Source organism: Protopterus annectens, chromosome 9.part0 (assembly GCF_019279795.1).
Source record: "Protopterus annectens isolate FY-2018-M chromosome 9.part0, PAN1.0, whole genome shotgun sequence".
In the NCBI taxonomy this organism is placed as follows: Eukaryota; Metazoa; Chordata; order Ceratodontiformes; family Protopteridae; genus Protopterus; species Protopterus annectens.
In genome coordinates, this window is record NC_056743.1 from 610,141,478 (window position 1) to 610,156,134 (window position 14,657).

The following is a 14,657-nucleotide window of genomic DNA, read 5'->3' on the forward strand; positions in this document are numbered from 1 at the left end:
ACAGGCTGTTCAGGTGGAAGGGTATATACAATATGTTCATTTCTGATATGCAAAACTGAAGTCCAATTTGTCTTACTCATATGTACTAATGAGTTGTATTTTTTATTTTTCCAATTTTGTCTCCCCTTTCTTCATGTTGAGCAATGGATCAGTATGTGGAGTAGAACTGGTCATCTGGTTTGCCTCAACTAATGTGCCTGGTGCTGAGTTATCAGTGGTCACCAAAACTGACTCTCAGTAAGGGGGAGAAAGCTACCCTATTGATGGTAACATGGAGAGTTCAGAGGTAACCTCTGTGGCCATCTCTTGTGAGGGGATGGAGTTTTGTTACCTGAAAGCAGTCCAGAGGAGTCTCTTTTGCATCCCTGACATTAAGATCATTGGCTGGTTAAATACAAGTATCTAAACTCCTGCACTGGAATCCTGGGCCACCTTGTTGTGCAGCTGATAGAGTCACACAACCTGCCAACCACAACCATCTGGCCACCATTAGCAGATACTATGCATGACATCAGCCATAGTAGTGACTATGTCTGTATAATTATCCTCTGGGTTTCTCAGGCCAGTCCCTTGTACCCCACCATGATGTTTCCTTTCCTTATGAGTCAGTCTGCATAGCCTGTTTGTAGCCTAGTCGTCTCTATCACCAATCCACCTCCTCCTGCCTGTTTCATTCTGTTATTGTCTCTATATTAACTTTTGTGTTCATACCACTCTTATCTGTCTCTGTGTTTTGTTTCTTTTTCCTATCCCTTTTACTTTCCATGCTCTCTTATTTATTTTAGCACAAGCTCCCAGGTACTATCCTCGACTTCCTTACATCTTCAGAGATGTAAAATGGAGACTTTTCCCACAAAAATAGAAATAAAATATCTTTCTATATGTCTTCCTATCTGTCTATTTATCTATCTACCTATCTATATCTAGTCTACATAGCTAAAAGCCCCAAACAACTGACCTCACAACAGTGAAACAACAAAACATTAAAGCTAAAAAGAAAAACTTCCAAAAAGTATTTTATGCAGAGGGGACAAGCTTCCCTACACCCACTGCTGATTATATATACCAACTCCTAGACTATGCTACTGCTGGAAAAGGGCAAGACCTCACTCCTTGCTGTTCAGTGATGTCATTTACCCACCAACTGCCAGGTTTTGATGTTTTGTTGATTTACTGTTCTGGGCTTGACCTCCTATGTCATGAAACTGTGTTGGTTAACAGTTTAAAGGAGATACATTTATCTGTATATGTTCTTCCTTTCCACATCTATCTTTCCATCAGCTCTTCAGTTTGTGCTTCTCTGTATTCTTATCCTTGATCTTACCCCATTTCTGCTTTTCTTCCCTCTGTATACAATGAACTGAGTTGGCATTTGGCTGTTCTTGCCTTCTGTAGCCTGCTCACACTGCCCTTGCTGCAGCTATGAGGCACTTTTGAGGACATGTGAATATGGATTCCCTGGAACACTCCACCCTAAGGTTATTAACAAGTTGCTGATATGGCCTCTGTAGCATGGTTCTTTGCTATAATTCAGCTTTTAAGTAATACAAAAGGAGCTGCAGAGATTATGAATAACTGCACATAAGATATTTTAAGATTCAGTGTAACTGTCTGACTTCCTTATTTAAATAAAAATACTATTATCTGTTCCAGAAGGTGTAACGCACAGTGAGCATTAGTAAAATCCTTTTTTATCTAATGTTACAGTGGATTGCTATGCTATGTTATATATAGTTTTACAGTAAACAGTATTTGCATACATTTGTCAAGTGATGAAAATTCGCTACCAGCCCTACATATTTCATCTTAGAATTTGTATAAAAGGCACCATTATACAGAGGATTCAGACACCACTGTGATTACTACTGTTGATGTCTTGACAGGTATACTAGCTTATTTAAAATATAAAAGGAAGTGATGTCATGGAGTTTATTGTCTGATGAAGTTTAAAACTTTTAAATGGAAGCAATTACATATACTTGTGTTTTGCTTTTTGGTGTTTTTAAAGTTCGTTTTTGAGGCTGTACAAGTTTTGTTTCGCTATTAAATTGGATTTTATTCATCTGGCTGGTGGCTGTTCGTTTATATTTGAACACTGGTTTGCTCGTTTTTCAGTATGTCTAAAATATATTTTTCTTGTGGCAGTCTTGTGTGTGAGTACAGTCTGTCAGTAAATGACCACAGTTTCTTATAAGTGAATAACGTCTGTTTCATGAAAGAGAGTAGCTATGGATTATTTATGTACAACATGACCTGAAAGTTTTAGACATTTGCTGAACTGAAAATGAACATTTGGAAAAGGTTTAAGCACATTTTTGTCTTCCTGTAACCAATTGTTTAGATTAATTTGTAACTAATAAGAATGACTTTAACTCAAGTAAACCTAATCAAGATTTCTGTGTCAATGGAAAGAATTGTAAAACCAGCATCTCTGCAGACAGAAGTGATGCTGTATCCGTACATTTGCCTTATTTGCCAGTTATTTTCCTTATAGCATTTTTGTTTTTTCCTGAAATGTATCCATTTAATACTTCTTCCAGAAATCAGTACACTGTTCTTTCCAAAGTTTTACCAGTAATATATCACTGGGACTAGTTTGATAATGTTATTTACTTTTCTCATATATATATATATATATATATATATATAAGAAAAATAGTGCTAGCCATTAAATATGAATATTTATTTTTTTACCTTTGAAATATAACTAAATATATTATATTTAGAATGACCTGGTAACCGTTTTCTCATCACCACTGTAATGTGCTTATTATAGTAACTGTACTTTTAATTCATAACCACAAATTGCATTTTATAATTCTATGCAGTTCTTACTTCTTGAAATTATATTTGGTTGTGTACAGAGACTCTTCTTTTTGATTACCATACCTTTATAGTTATTGCTTAAAAACAAATATTCCAATGATTACTTTTTGTAATAAAAAAACATCAGCTAAATTACACTGTTGGATGGAGGTGGGATGTTAAGTACTCTAGCATTTCTTAAATACAATAATACAAGAGGAGGGAGTCAGAGTTGTGCACCAATCAGTTCTCTTATTTTGCAGCATTTCAGTTTCTAGTTTTATTTTAGGTTGGATTACTTTAATTGCAGAGTTGTCCCATTATCCCTGTGGCTACATAATTTTTCACAAGGATTTCCACTTTTTTTCATCTTCCCCAAATCATGCACATGGATGAATAATTGATGCCTTTAAATTATTCCTAACTGTTGTATGATATGTGTGTATTAAGTGTGCTCTTGTCTAATAATGGAGTGATGTCCCACCCATGATTAGTTTATACCTTTGCCCATAGCTTGCTTAGATGGGCTCTTATTTCCTTGCATCCCTGAACTAGATAAACCTGTTACTGGAAGTGAAGCAATGAATTCTTTAATAACAGGAACGAGAGGTAGAGGGACTATCCTAGACATGAGCAATTACATGTAACATTATAGGATCATAGGATCTACTTTAGATTGATGAAAAGTCAAAATGTCGAATGCTCACATGAGCGTAAATGCAAGAAGTCGATGTTTATTTTTTTTGCTTCACAGTACAGTGAGGATCAGAATATTTGCCCTTTCCTCACTGTAGTGCGATCTTGGAGTTGGAACATATATTAAGTGGAGGATGTGGACATTTTGAATTTCTGCATTTACGCTCTTGTGAGCATTCAACATATTGATTTTTCGTCTATATAATATAGACCCATATTATAAGGTGGCACGTTATGGAGTGTTTCTACTATGCCCCCTGACAAAAATGATTATGTATTGCATGATTATGCAGATTGTGCTGAATAGTCTTGTGCTGGACATAACTACATTAATTATCATTAGCACTGCTGTGCAAGTTTTTTTATGTCTTATTAGTCCATGCTGTGACAACACTTATCAATGCTTAAGATATTAGGTCACCACTGTGCAAGAGCTACTCATTTTTGGAATGCTCTATTTTATAAGAAGCATAAACATCCATTGCCTTGTTTTTACTTAGATGTGAAGAAAATACCTGATACTCAATAATAATATATACAATACTTGTCATTATCTTTAGGCAAACAAGAATAAAAGTATTGTTTTTTTGCTTTTGATTTTTGGAATTGCAAATATGGTTTCTCATTAGTACATCACAAATGAGCTCCATAATTTTCTCCTCTGACAGTTTATTACACAAAGTTTAGTAGTAGAAAATAGTTACATTTTACTGATTTGTATCATTATAAAAAGCAATAGGCTTTACACATAAAGTGACACATATTGCTTTCTGTACAACTATGTGGACCTAGATTTGTGTAACCATTGTGTAACAATGATTGTTTTTACTTGTATGCCATAGTGGTATATGACTACCGACATAAGGATGTAGGGTCCTGAAAGCTTGCTAGTGTACTTAATGCAAACACTGCAGATATAGCCAAAACACGACCTATAAGCAGACATACATCTCAAAAGATAGTACTGTGGCCATGTCTGCATTAATGCAATTTGTATGTGTGCATAATTTTACTATCCTACACATGCATTTACTGCAGTAGTACATGAGAAATGTTAGTGATGTTACCACAGAAACACCATTCATGAAATATTGTTTAATAAGATGGGGTGCATTTGCAAATGTAAGCAAATTTCATTGCCATACTTTTTGATAATTCGATAAAGTTTTGCACTGAAATAGAAATATACCAACAAACATGAGTAGAAAGTACGATGTCTTTCTTCATACACAAAATAACAATGTTTCTGATAAGTTATTGTTACAAAGAAGAGGTAAGTGCCCTACTTATGTAAAGAAACATTCAGATGGAGTGAGAAAAGTTTGCAGTGTTGTGCTCCATTTACCTTGAGACTTCTGTTTACTAGTAATTACACTCAGTAATGGCTAAGGGTAATTCTGGCTGACAAATGCCTTGTATTTATCAGTCACCACTTTGTGAACTATGACAGTGGAATATGTCTAATACATACTGACATTTTTAGTAACAAAGATTGTGCAAAAAATAAGGTGCACCCAAAACATCTTTCCAAACTTAGCTGTACCACACGCACCTTGCAATGCTTTGACACTCATTGTGGGCTGCTTTAATAACATCAAAGAAGAGAGTAGAGATGTAACTATACAGTAAGATAAAAAAAATTCAACACTTAATTGTTAATATAGAGTTTGTATTTCATGACGCCATACATGAATGCCCTTGAACAACACAGTACTACAGTAGTACTTTTGCAAATCAGTATGTAAATGAATAAAGGAACATAAAAGATCTGATAGAAAAAAGAACTATTGTGTATCATTTGTGTGGCACAGACAAATTGGCTATTGTATCACCACTGGATATATATATGTATATATATATATATATATATATATATATATATATATATATATATATATATATATAATGGTGTACATTCATTTGACCAGCTGGTGGATGGCCGACCGACCAGAAAATGTGCAAAAGCAGTGCAGCAGGTTCTCACAAGTGCGAACCGTAAATATGCGAAACACACAATACTCCCCCTTTTTGACCCATGGTAGCGCTTGTTTAGATGGTAAAGCGGTTGGAAATGTCACATTCAATGTATTGTTCGACATTCTGACCATTCGTCACTTTGAAAATCGAAATTCTGGTTCAGAATATATAACGTTAGGAGATCGTTTCATCGAGTAAATGAATGTATACCTATCTATCTATATATATATATATATATATATATATATATATATATATATATATATATATATAGTTCCCCTTTATAATCTCGAAATACTGAAACCCCGAATTTCAGTATCCTGAGACCATAAAGCCAAAAGTGCATTAGCGCAAATCCAAATATCTTGAATCTGCGGTTATGTATTTACACTAGATTACGTGAAGTGTTTGGCTGGGATGGTGTCTGGAATTTAACGTGAGTGAATGTATGTGAGTGTTTTTGTAAGTTGTATGTGTGGGTTAAGGTAGGGAGGTGGAAGTATGAGTGTGAGTGTTGGATGTGTTGATGTTTGTGTATGTGTGGTGTGTGTGTGTGTGTGTGTGTGTGTGTGTGTGTGTATACGAGAGACTGTAGAATGTCTGGGTGTAAGTTTTTTTTTCTGTTTGTGAGATCTCTGAGTTGGTATATATAAGTAGGGGGTGTGGGGGGGTGCAGGGGGGGCTTGCCCCCTGCTTACATATAGTGTAGGGTTGTATAGTTTGTGTAGTGTGAGTAGAATAGTTTGTATAGTGTGAGTAGAATGATGTGTGTGTTGTGTGGTGTATGGTGTATGTATGTTCGTGATTGTGTGTTTTGTGCTTTTGGGTTTCGGGATTGCGAGTCATTTGCCTTTATAGTTTTGAGATACTCAAATTCCAGATTTCACTATTTCGAGATTATAAAGGCGATATATATATATATATATATATATATATATATATATATATATATATATATATATATATATATATATATATATATATATATATATATATATATACACACACACTCATAAACACACGCAAGTACACAGACACACACTGATAAAAGTATCAGAACTGATTTATCTTGTTTTTCCAACTGTGCATATGAATTTTGTCACGTCAGAGTGCTGGTTTATTGCTTTTTATGTGAAATAAGTCTTTTCCATGTATCTGGAATGCGATACTATTCTATGTGATATTTTTGGATAGGTGATTATATTATCTATATTTATCAATATTACAATATTTATTTTAATCCAATGTGGGTTAACATTTGTTCAGTTGACAAAAAAACGTTGACAGGTGTGCGAGACTATATAATTCATGGAATCAGAAATATACCCTTTCCCTGACATTGTGCGATCTTGGAGTTATTATAGATAATTAGCAAGTGCTGTAGGGGGCAGAGCCCCTCACATGGGTGTTGCAGGGGGTGGGGGGCTTGACCCTGCAAAAAACAATGTTTTTCAACCATTTTGTTACATCTGTGTTTGCATCTGCCAGGATGTTGCTTGGTGCATGTGCAGTACAAGTTATTATCCCGTTATTCTGTCACAAAAAACCAACAAAAAGCAGCAGCAGCAGTCTATACTTAATAATAAATGAGGGTAATAACTCTTATTTATATCTCCCTCTTAAATTCAGAATATTTCTGGTTGTAGTGTAGTGTTTTGTCCAAAGTAACAGGCATCAGAATGCCATTAAATATTTTACTACTGACATAGTGCGCATGTCAGTATTTGCAATGCTGATGATTTCTGGCTAATATTGTTAATGTCAAAGTTTGGGTGTTTCAACTAATTAAAGTACACACACACATACATAGATATATATACGAGCAGTTTACTCTGTTAAATAATGATACTGTTGACAGTCTGACCTGCTATATTTTTGACCTCCCGTGTTGGTTTCATTGACTGTAGAGTGTGTCATATTTGCTAATGTCCAAGAATTGCTGTTATGTATTGGCTATGCTTTGGATTAAAGTAAGTGGTTTTGCATTTCAATGCCATCATTTTTGATATACTGAACATTTATGCATTAAAGGTGGGAGTATTTGTGTCACTGTTTGGGGGTTAGGATTACAGGATTAGAGTACGGGCTAGGTAAGGGTTAGGGTTACAGGATTAGAGTAAGGGCTAGGTAAGGGTTAGGGTTACAGTTAGGGTTAGGGTTACAGGATTAGAGTAAGGGCTAGGTAAGGGTTAGGGTTAGGGTTACAGGATTAGAGTAAGGGCTAGGTAAGGGTTAGGGTTACAGGATTAGAGTAAGGGCTAGGTAAGGGTTAGGGTTAGGGTTAGGGTTACAGGATTAGAGTAAGGGCTAGGTAAGGGTTAGGGTTAGGGTTACAGGATTAGAGTAAGGGCTAGGTAAGGGTTAGGGTTAGGGTTACAGGATTAGAGTAAGGGCTAGGTAAGGGTTAGGGTTAGGGTTAGGGTTACAGGATTAGAGTAAGGGCTAGGTAAGGAGATAGTTTGTGTTGTGCATATATGTAGTAGATGTGAGGTATCCAAGTGTCTCCTGTAGTGGTACCATTGTGGAGTCTCTTAAGGTAATATGTAAGGTTGGGCTAAGGCGCAAGGACATGATAAAGTTAGCACACATGGTGGAGAAGGGGCTCAAAAAGGGAAATATTTGCCAAGTTATGAAAGTGTCGGGGTTTGCTTCAAACTAGGATACAGGGGTATTAAAAGTTTTTGGAGACAACTTGAAGCAGAATGATTGAAGTCATACAGGTGTTGTGGTTAGTTAGGTAGGATATGATGGGGGAATGTGTCTGGGCTCAGTAGAATAAGAGTTTGTGAGATGTGCATGATATGACAAGTGTTAAAGATAATGGCTGGGAGGTACTTGTGCTTAAACTATTGATGGTGTAAATGAGTAGTAGGGTGAATTTGTGCAATATAATTAGGGTTTGTTTTTGTTAAGAGTGAAGTGATGTAAAAGCATAACCTCAGGAGTTGCCAGATAATGGGAGCTTGTACAAACCTTGTGTGAAGGGCTTATAAAGAATTAAAGCTGAAATACCCACATAACAAACAATGTACCATTTGTCACTGGAATAGAAAGTAAATAACAGAGATATGCAATGAAAGGTAAAAGAATGAAAAAACTAATAACTTGATTAGATTAGATTAAATAACTAGGTAACAAACAGCACTATTCAAACAGGGACACAGCATGTTAAATAAACTGTTGCCTTAACAGTGAATGAATGAATTAATGAATAAAGAAAAAAATAGTTAACACATGCTCTTAGAATTAACAGGACAATCTGAATTTAACAACACTAATTAAAAGAAAGAATATGTGATAAAATATAATAAATGACCAAATGAAAGGCAGATGTTCGACTTTTGTATCATTGTTGCAGTAGGCTAAGATGTATGGGTTATATCCTATTACAGATATGGTCACCGGTCAGTGTTCAAAGCTTCAGAGCACCTTCCACATGCCCTAACTGCTCTGATGTTTGAGTTGAATTGCATAAAAGAAGTGTTTAGGGTGCCAAAAGTTTCATACCTTTCTGGCTGCCGAAGTGTACTCCCTCTGTAGGCTTCCTGGAGCTCATGGTCAGATAACAATCCTTCATGTCTAGGGAGGTAACTATATTTCTGAGAAAACTACATATTTTTATTGAGAAAAAAATATATTTTTTTCTATACTAGGAAATGTTTTTGTCATTTACTGTCAAGTCTGCTTAAGGGAGTTTTACTTCGGAAATGCTTATTTCTGTGTAGAATACTTCTGTGAGTGGCAGGATAGTGTGGTTTTAGGGATTGCTATTAAAATTTGTAACACAGAACCTGAAGTTTTCTGTCAGGATGTTAACTCTCTCTTTTTTCTGAGCTTAACCATGGAGCAATTGTTGGTATCCTTGGATCTTCCTTCTCCTGACTGTGAGAAGAAGCACATTTTTAGGAAGCCTTCAAGTGTTAGTCCAGCTCCCTCACTGCCTCGGCTACTGATGGGTGACTCTGCTGTGGCTAGACTTGGGACCTCTCATCATTGTGTCGCTGTTCCTCAGGTGTAGCTCCTCAGGAAACCACTTAGGACTGAAAGTCAGACACATCATCTCTGGCTGTAAGGTTGTTCTCACTGGGCACGGGAGGACCACTTTTGCTGGTCTCGGGGAAGTAGTGGATGAAGTTTCACTGCACAACTGAATTAAGGTGTCTTATGCCCATCATATGAGGCAGGAAAAGAAAGCAAAAAGTTATACATCTTTCTTTAACTACAGGCAGAGAAATTTGTCTGGGATTTGTTATGGGATTACTGTCTACCTTTAATATCTTAAATAAGAGAAGAAAAAAGAAAAGAGAAAATATTTCCCTCACATTTTGACATGGATTTCCTATCAAAAGTGCAAGGAGTAGAAAGGAAGTATTTTTCTTCAGTGAATTCCACTCATGTTGAAGATTCTGATTTTGAAGAAAATGTTTCTTCAGAAGATTTCCATCAAAAAGAGTAATCTTTTTTTCACACTGTAGCCAAAATTAAATGAAAATTCAGTGGGAACGGAATAAAATCCTTGTCTCCCAGCAAAACATTGATTTCTTGCAACATGATTTTCCTAAGCCTGCAGTTGTCCCTCCTATTTTATCAGCTTTAGAGCATGTTTTCTTAACAGCTTGCACTACGTCTGATAGTTAGCCCTCTGCTGCCAAGATGTCTGATAGGTTAAGTAAAGTCAACCCTTTGCTCCCAAGATGTCTGAAAGATTGAATAAAGTACCATAATCACACATATCATTTTCTAATCCCAAATCAGAACCTTTAGTGACTTTCTTATCAATACCATCTACTGCTAAAAATACAATGAATGTTAACATTCTCTCTGACAAGGATGGAAAAGCTTTAGTTAGATTTGGGAAGAATGTTTATTCTGTTGCGACTTCAACTTTCTAAACTGCTAGGTTGACTTGTTACATTTTTTACTGGCTTTTTTTGATAACATTAAAAAGTTAACAGTAAGCCTTCCTTCTGTAGAGGTAAAAAGCATTCTAAATTCTTTGTGTACCTGTTTCTCAGGTAACACTATGTAAAGAGCTCTTATGATTCTGATGCTGTGTCCAGAGATCCTGCTGCTGGTTCATTTATGAGATAAATTTCTTTGTTACATTCTCAAAATTTGGTGGAGGATATCGAAGGTGAGATTTTAAATTCTCTCATTTATAAAGATGTTCTGTTTTGCTCTTCTGTTGCAGAAGCCCTAAACAGATTCGATGAAACAAGGAAACTAATTCAAGTGGTTAACTAAATCATTCAAGCCCCCTTCTATAAATTCAGTCAAAAACTTCCTTTCTAACTCAAGACCCTTTTTCAAGAAACAAAATAAGTAGTCTCTGCAAAACTCAACCACACATATTTAATATATGGCAAGAAGGCTCAGTGAAGACAGGGGGGTCCTCCTATATCCAAGGACAGTCCAGAAAGTCGGAATAACTACTTGCCCATTCAAACTTCTCATCCATTCTGCACTGGCAAGCCTTTAAATCTATATTACAGTCTAAGCCTTCATCTTGCCACAAAGGCATCAAATTATTTCAGGCAAATGTGTTCTGAGAATCTTGCAAAAGATAGCAATGGGAATCCCCCCTCATCACCTTTTCAAGAGATTCCTTCTCATCCTACAAACCAAAATGTTCCTATTTCCTCCAGACTTGGAGCACGTGTTGTCTTAGGTGACCATGGAAGCAGTGCTCTCAATTCAGATAGGCAAATATATTTATTCAAGGATCTTTCTTGTGTCAAAGAAAGAGGGAAGTTGGAGAGTAGGCCTAGACATCTCCTTTCCACTTGTTATGCTCCCAACGTTCACAGTGTTTTCCCTCAAAACTTTACCACTCACACCTCCTCATTTTTAAGGCAATGACTTCAAAGATGCTGATCACCACACACCAATTTGCAAAGATCTTGCTTACATTATGAGTTCTATTTCTTATGTTTTGGTGTATCTGCTGTACCAGAGGTATTTACAAAGTGCTGGGCTCCACTATGTGCATACTGCTGACTTCAACGCTTTCACACCTTTCTAAATTTGGATGACTGTCTTAAATTTGCACTCTTTTTCCAATTGTCCAGATTCACTGACATGAGTAAAAAAAAACCCTACTTATTCTAGACTTCCAAGTGAACTTACAAAAATCATCTGTCATTCCTGCTCACAGAACAGTTTTTCTGGGATATTGTCTAGTTAATTCACTAGAAACTACTTTTCTTCCACCTGACAATGTAGAACTGTACAAAGAAACTATCCTGAGCTTTTCCAACCAATATTGATATCCATCAGGGAATTTCTCAGGATTCTGAGTTTCATGGGCTCTATGTAATCATGATTCCCTTTGCCAGACGTCACATGAAAAAAGAAATCAGTGGTACTTCAGGTCAGTATGGTATCAATATCAACATTCTTAATCTTTTCAGATTCAAGTGATGGAGTCTGTTACAAAGATGTTCTAGTGGATTGACCAGTTTTATCTCAGACCGGATCTTCCAATCTCCCTTCTACCTCTACTTCAGTTTGTCAAAACAGCTGCGGCAAACTTTGCTTGGAGGGCTGTAATGAAAGGGGTGAAAGTGCCAGGTTTGTAGACCAAACAGAACAGGCAAAAGCACAGAAATGCCAAAGAGATGCTAACAGTAATCAGTACTTTAAATGACTTAAAAATTCTGTCCTAGCAACCACTGCAAGTTATCAGAGACAACATTGCAATGGTGTGATATATAAACAAAGAAAGGGGCACCACATCTTATTCTCCTTCCAGATTTGCTATGTTAGTATAAGAGGTGGCAATTCAGCTCACTGTCTCTCTTGAGGTCTCAGACATTCTGTCAGAGCAACACACTCTAGCAGACAAAGTGAGCAGGGCCAAGACAGACCCGCACAAATGGAAACTGCATATGGGTGCAATCCAGAAATTGATCCAACTCTGGGGAACACTTCAGAAGTATCAGTTAGCCTAATTTCAAAACAAATAGTTAAAAAAAAATGCTCCAGGATTCCTTGCAAAGTGGCCTAGAAGACAAATATGTCCTAATCCCCATGGATGAGACTATACCTGTATGTTTTTTGCCCTTTCCACTGATACCCTGATTTGTTCTCTAAAGAGAGGGACTCTCCAAAGATGGTGGTGGACTCCCTTTTTACCCAGGCAGTGGCAGTTCTCCTGTCTTTTGAAAATGGCCAGAGACAATTACCACAGACTTTGCCGCAGATTGAATTTACTCACACAAGACAGGGGTTGTTTAGTATGACCCAGCCTGGAAACATTACAACTGACTGTAGAACAGAGGTTTGATACCCATTAGGCATTGCTTTCTGAGGTTGTCCAGCAAGTACTAAAGGAGGTTAATGAGTCTGCTGTTAGGAAATGAGATATGTGTATGTGGACGACATTTACGTGTTGGTGCCTCGTTAGCAGCCAAGACCCTTTTAAAGTCCAGATGCCTCTGACTCTGGAATAGTTTTGTGTGTCATCAGCCCTCTGCTCTTTCTTACTCTTCTTTCAAGATTAATCTTTTGACAATTTCTCCTAGTCTGTCCTTAGATCCTTATTTCTTCTTGTCCTCAAGTCAAGCTGTTTTTGAAAATGGGGGGGGGGGGGGGGTAGTGGTGGTTTACACATCCATCTGCCAAGAAAATAGGTGGTTCCTCCTTGGGATCTTAGCTATGCACTTGAAAAGTTAGCACCGTTCCAGTTTGAAGCAGCTCATTATGGTTATCTATTTTTTTTCCTGGAAAACCATATTACTTATTGTTCAGACTTCTGCAAGAAGAGTATCTGAGTTACAGGCTCTTATGGTGAGTCAGCAATGCCTGATTTTCCTGAAGGACAGAGTTTCTTTGAGAACACACCCTTCTTTTATGCCAAAATAGGTTTCAGAGTTTACCTTGAACCGATCTATTAACTTACCAGTAGTCTTATAATAATCTGTAAAAGGAGAAAGTAAGAATTGTACATACTTTGGATGTCTACAGGCAGCACAGTTAATACTTGGGCAGAACAAAATCCTTTAGAAAGGCTGATCAGCTATATGTTTCCTATGAAGGTATGAAGAAAAAGACAACCAGTGTCTGAGACAGTTTGTAGATGGCTATCTCATGCTGCAGCTTTCCCATGCTATATCTTTCTGCTGTTCTCACTATAACAAGCAAATTCCAGGAAGGGTTACAGCCCGCTCTGCCAGGGCTTTGCCGCCTTCTATGACTATTTGGAAAGTGGACTCTAAAAGTATACTAGAGGCAGCAACTTGCTTCTCTATACATAGCTTCACAAAGCATTACAAACTGGATTCCTTTTCCAGGTTCATAACAGGCTTTGCTAGATAGGGGCTTCAGGATACTTAAATTCTTTCCACTTCCTTATATTATACTAAGCTTCCATAACATACCCATATAGCTTAGGCTGCTGCAGCAGTGATCTAAACATTAAACATAGTACAGTTAGTAAAATCACTGTAACAGTAGATGTTTTCAAATATCACTGTTGCAGTACCTGTTTCCTCCTTCCAGCCCCCCCACCCCACCATTTTGTTTTAGGTGTATTGCCTTCCTGTGGGTGCATATACACTTTTGTAAATAGTTAGATATGTTTGTACACTAGACTCCCTTCTTTAACCAAGAAAGCCCAGAAGCATATGGCACCCTAACCATTGATTTTATGTAGCTCCGGTTAAGTTGCACAGAATTTAGGATGAGTGGAACTTGCCCTGAACTTTTGAAAGCTGGCTGGTGGTCATATCTTTGGCAGGATATAACCAATGCACCTTAGGCTACTTTAACAGTGATCTATTAGAACATCTGCTGTTATGGTAAGTTTACTTACACAACTGTGTATTCTAGATCAAAACATTATTCAGAGTGATTGCCCTGGCAGTGGAAAGTAGATAACATCACTAATCTGTAGTAGTCAAATCAAACAGTTCTGCAACTTCGAAATGATGCCATAATAATAGAGGAAAAGGAATGAACATACAACAGACCTATAAACTGAAAATAAATTACAAGCTACAAAGCAAAGTTAAACCAAAACTTAAAGTAATATAAAACATAAATGCACCCTGTAAATACTTGAGGGGGGAAACCCTTAGTCTTAACAACAGACAATGCAATAAATAGCAGTAATGCAAATCAGAGAATTCTGTCTATCATATTAAATGGTTGTCTTGTTCATGCCATGTATTGCACAGTGT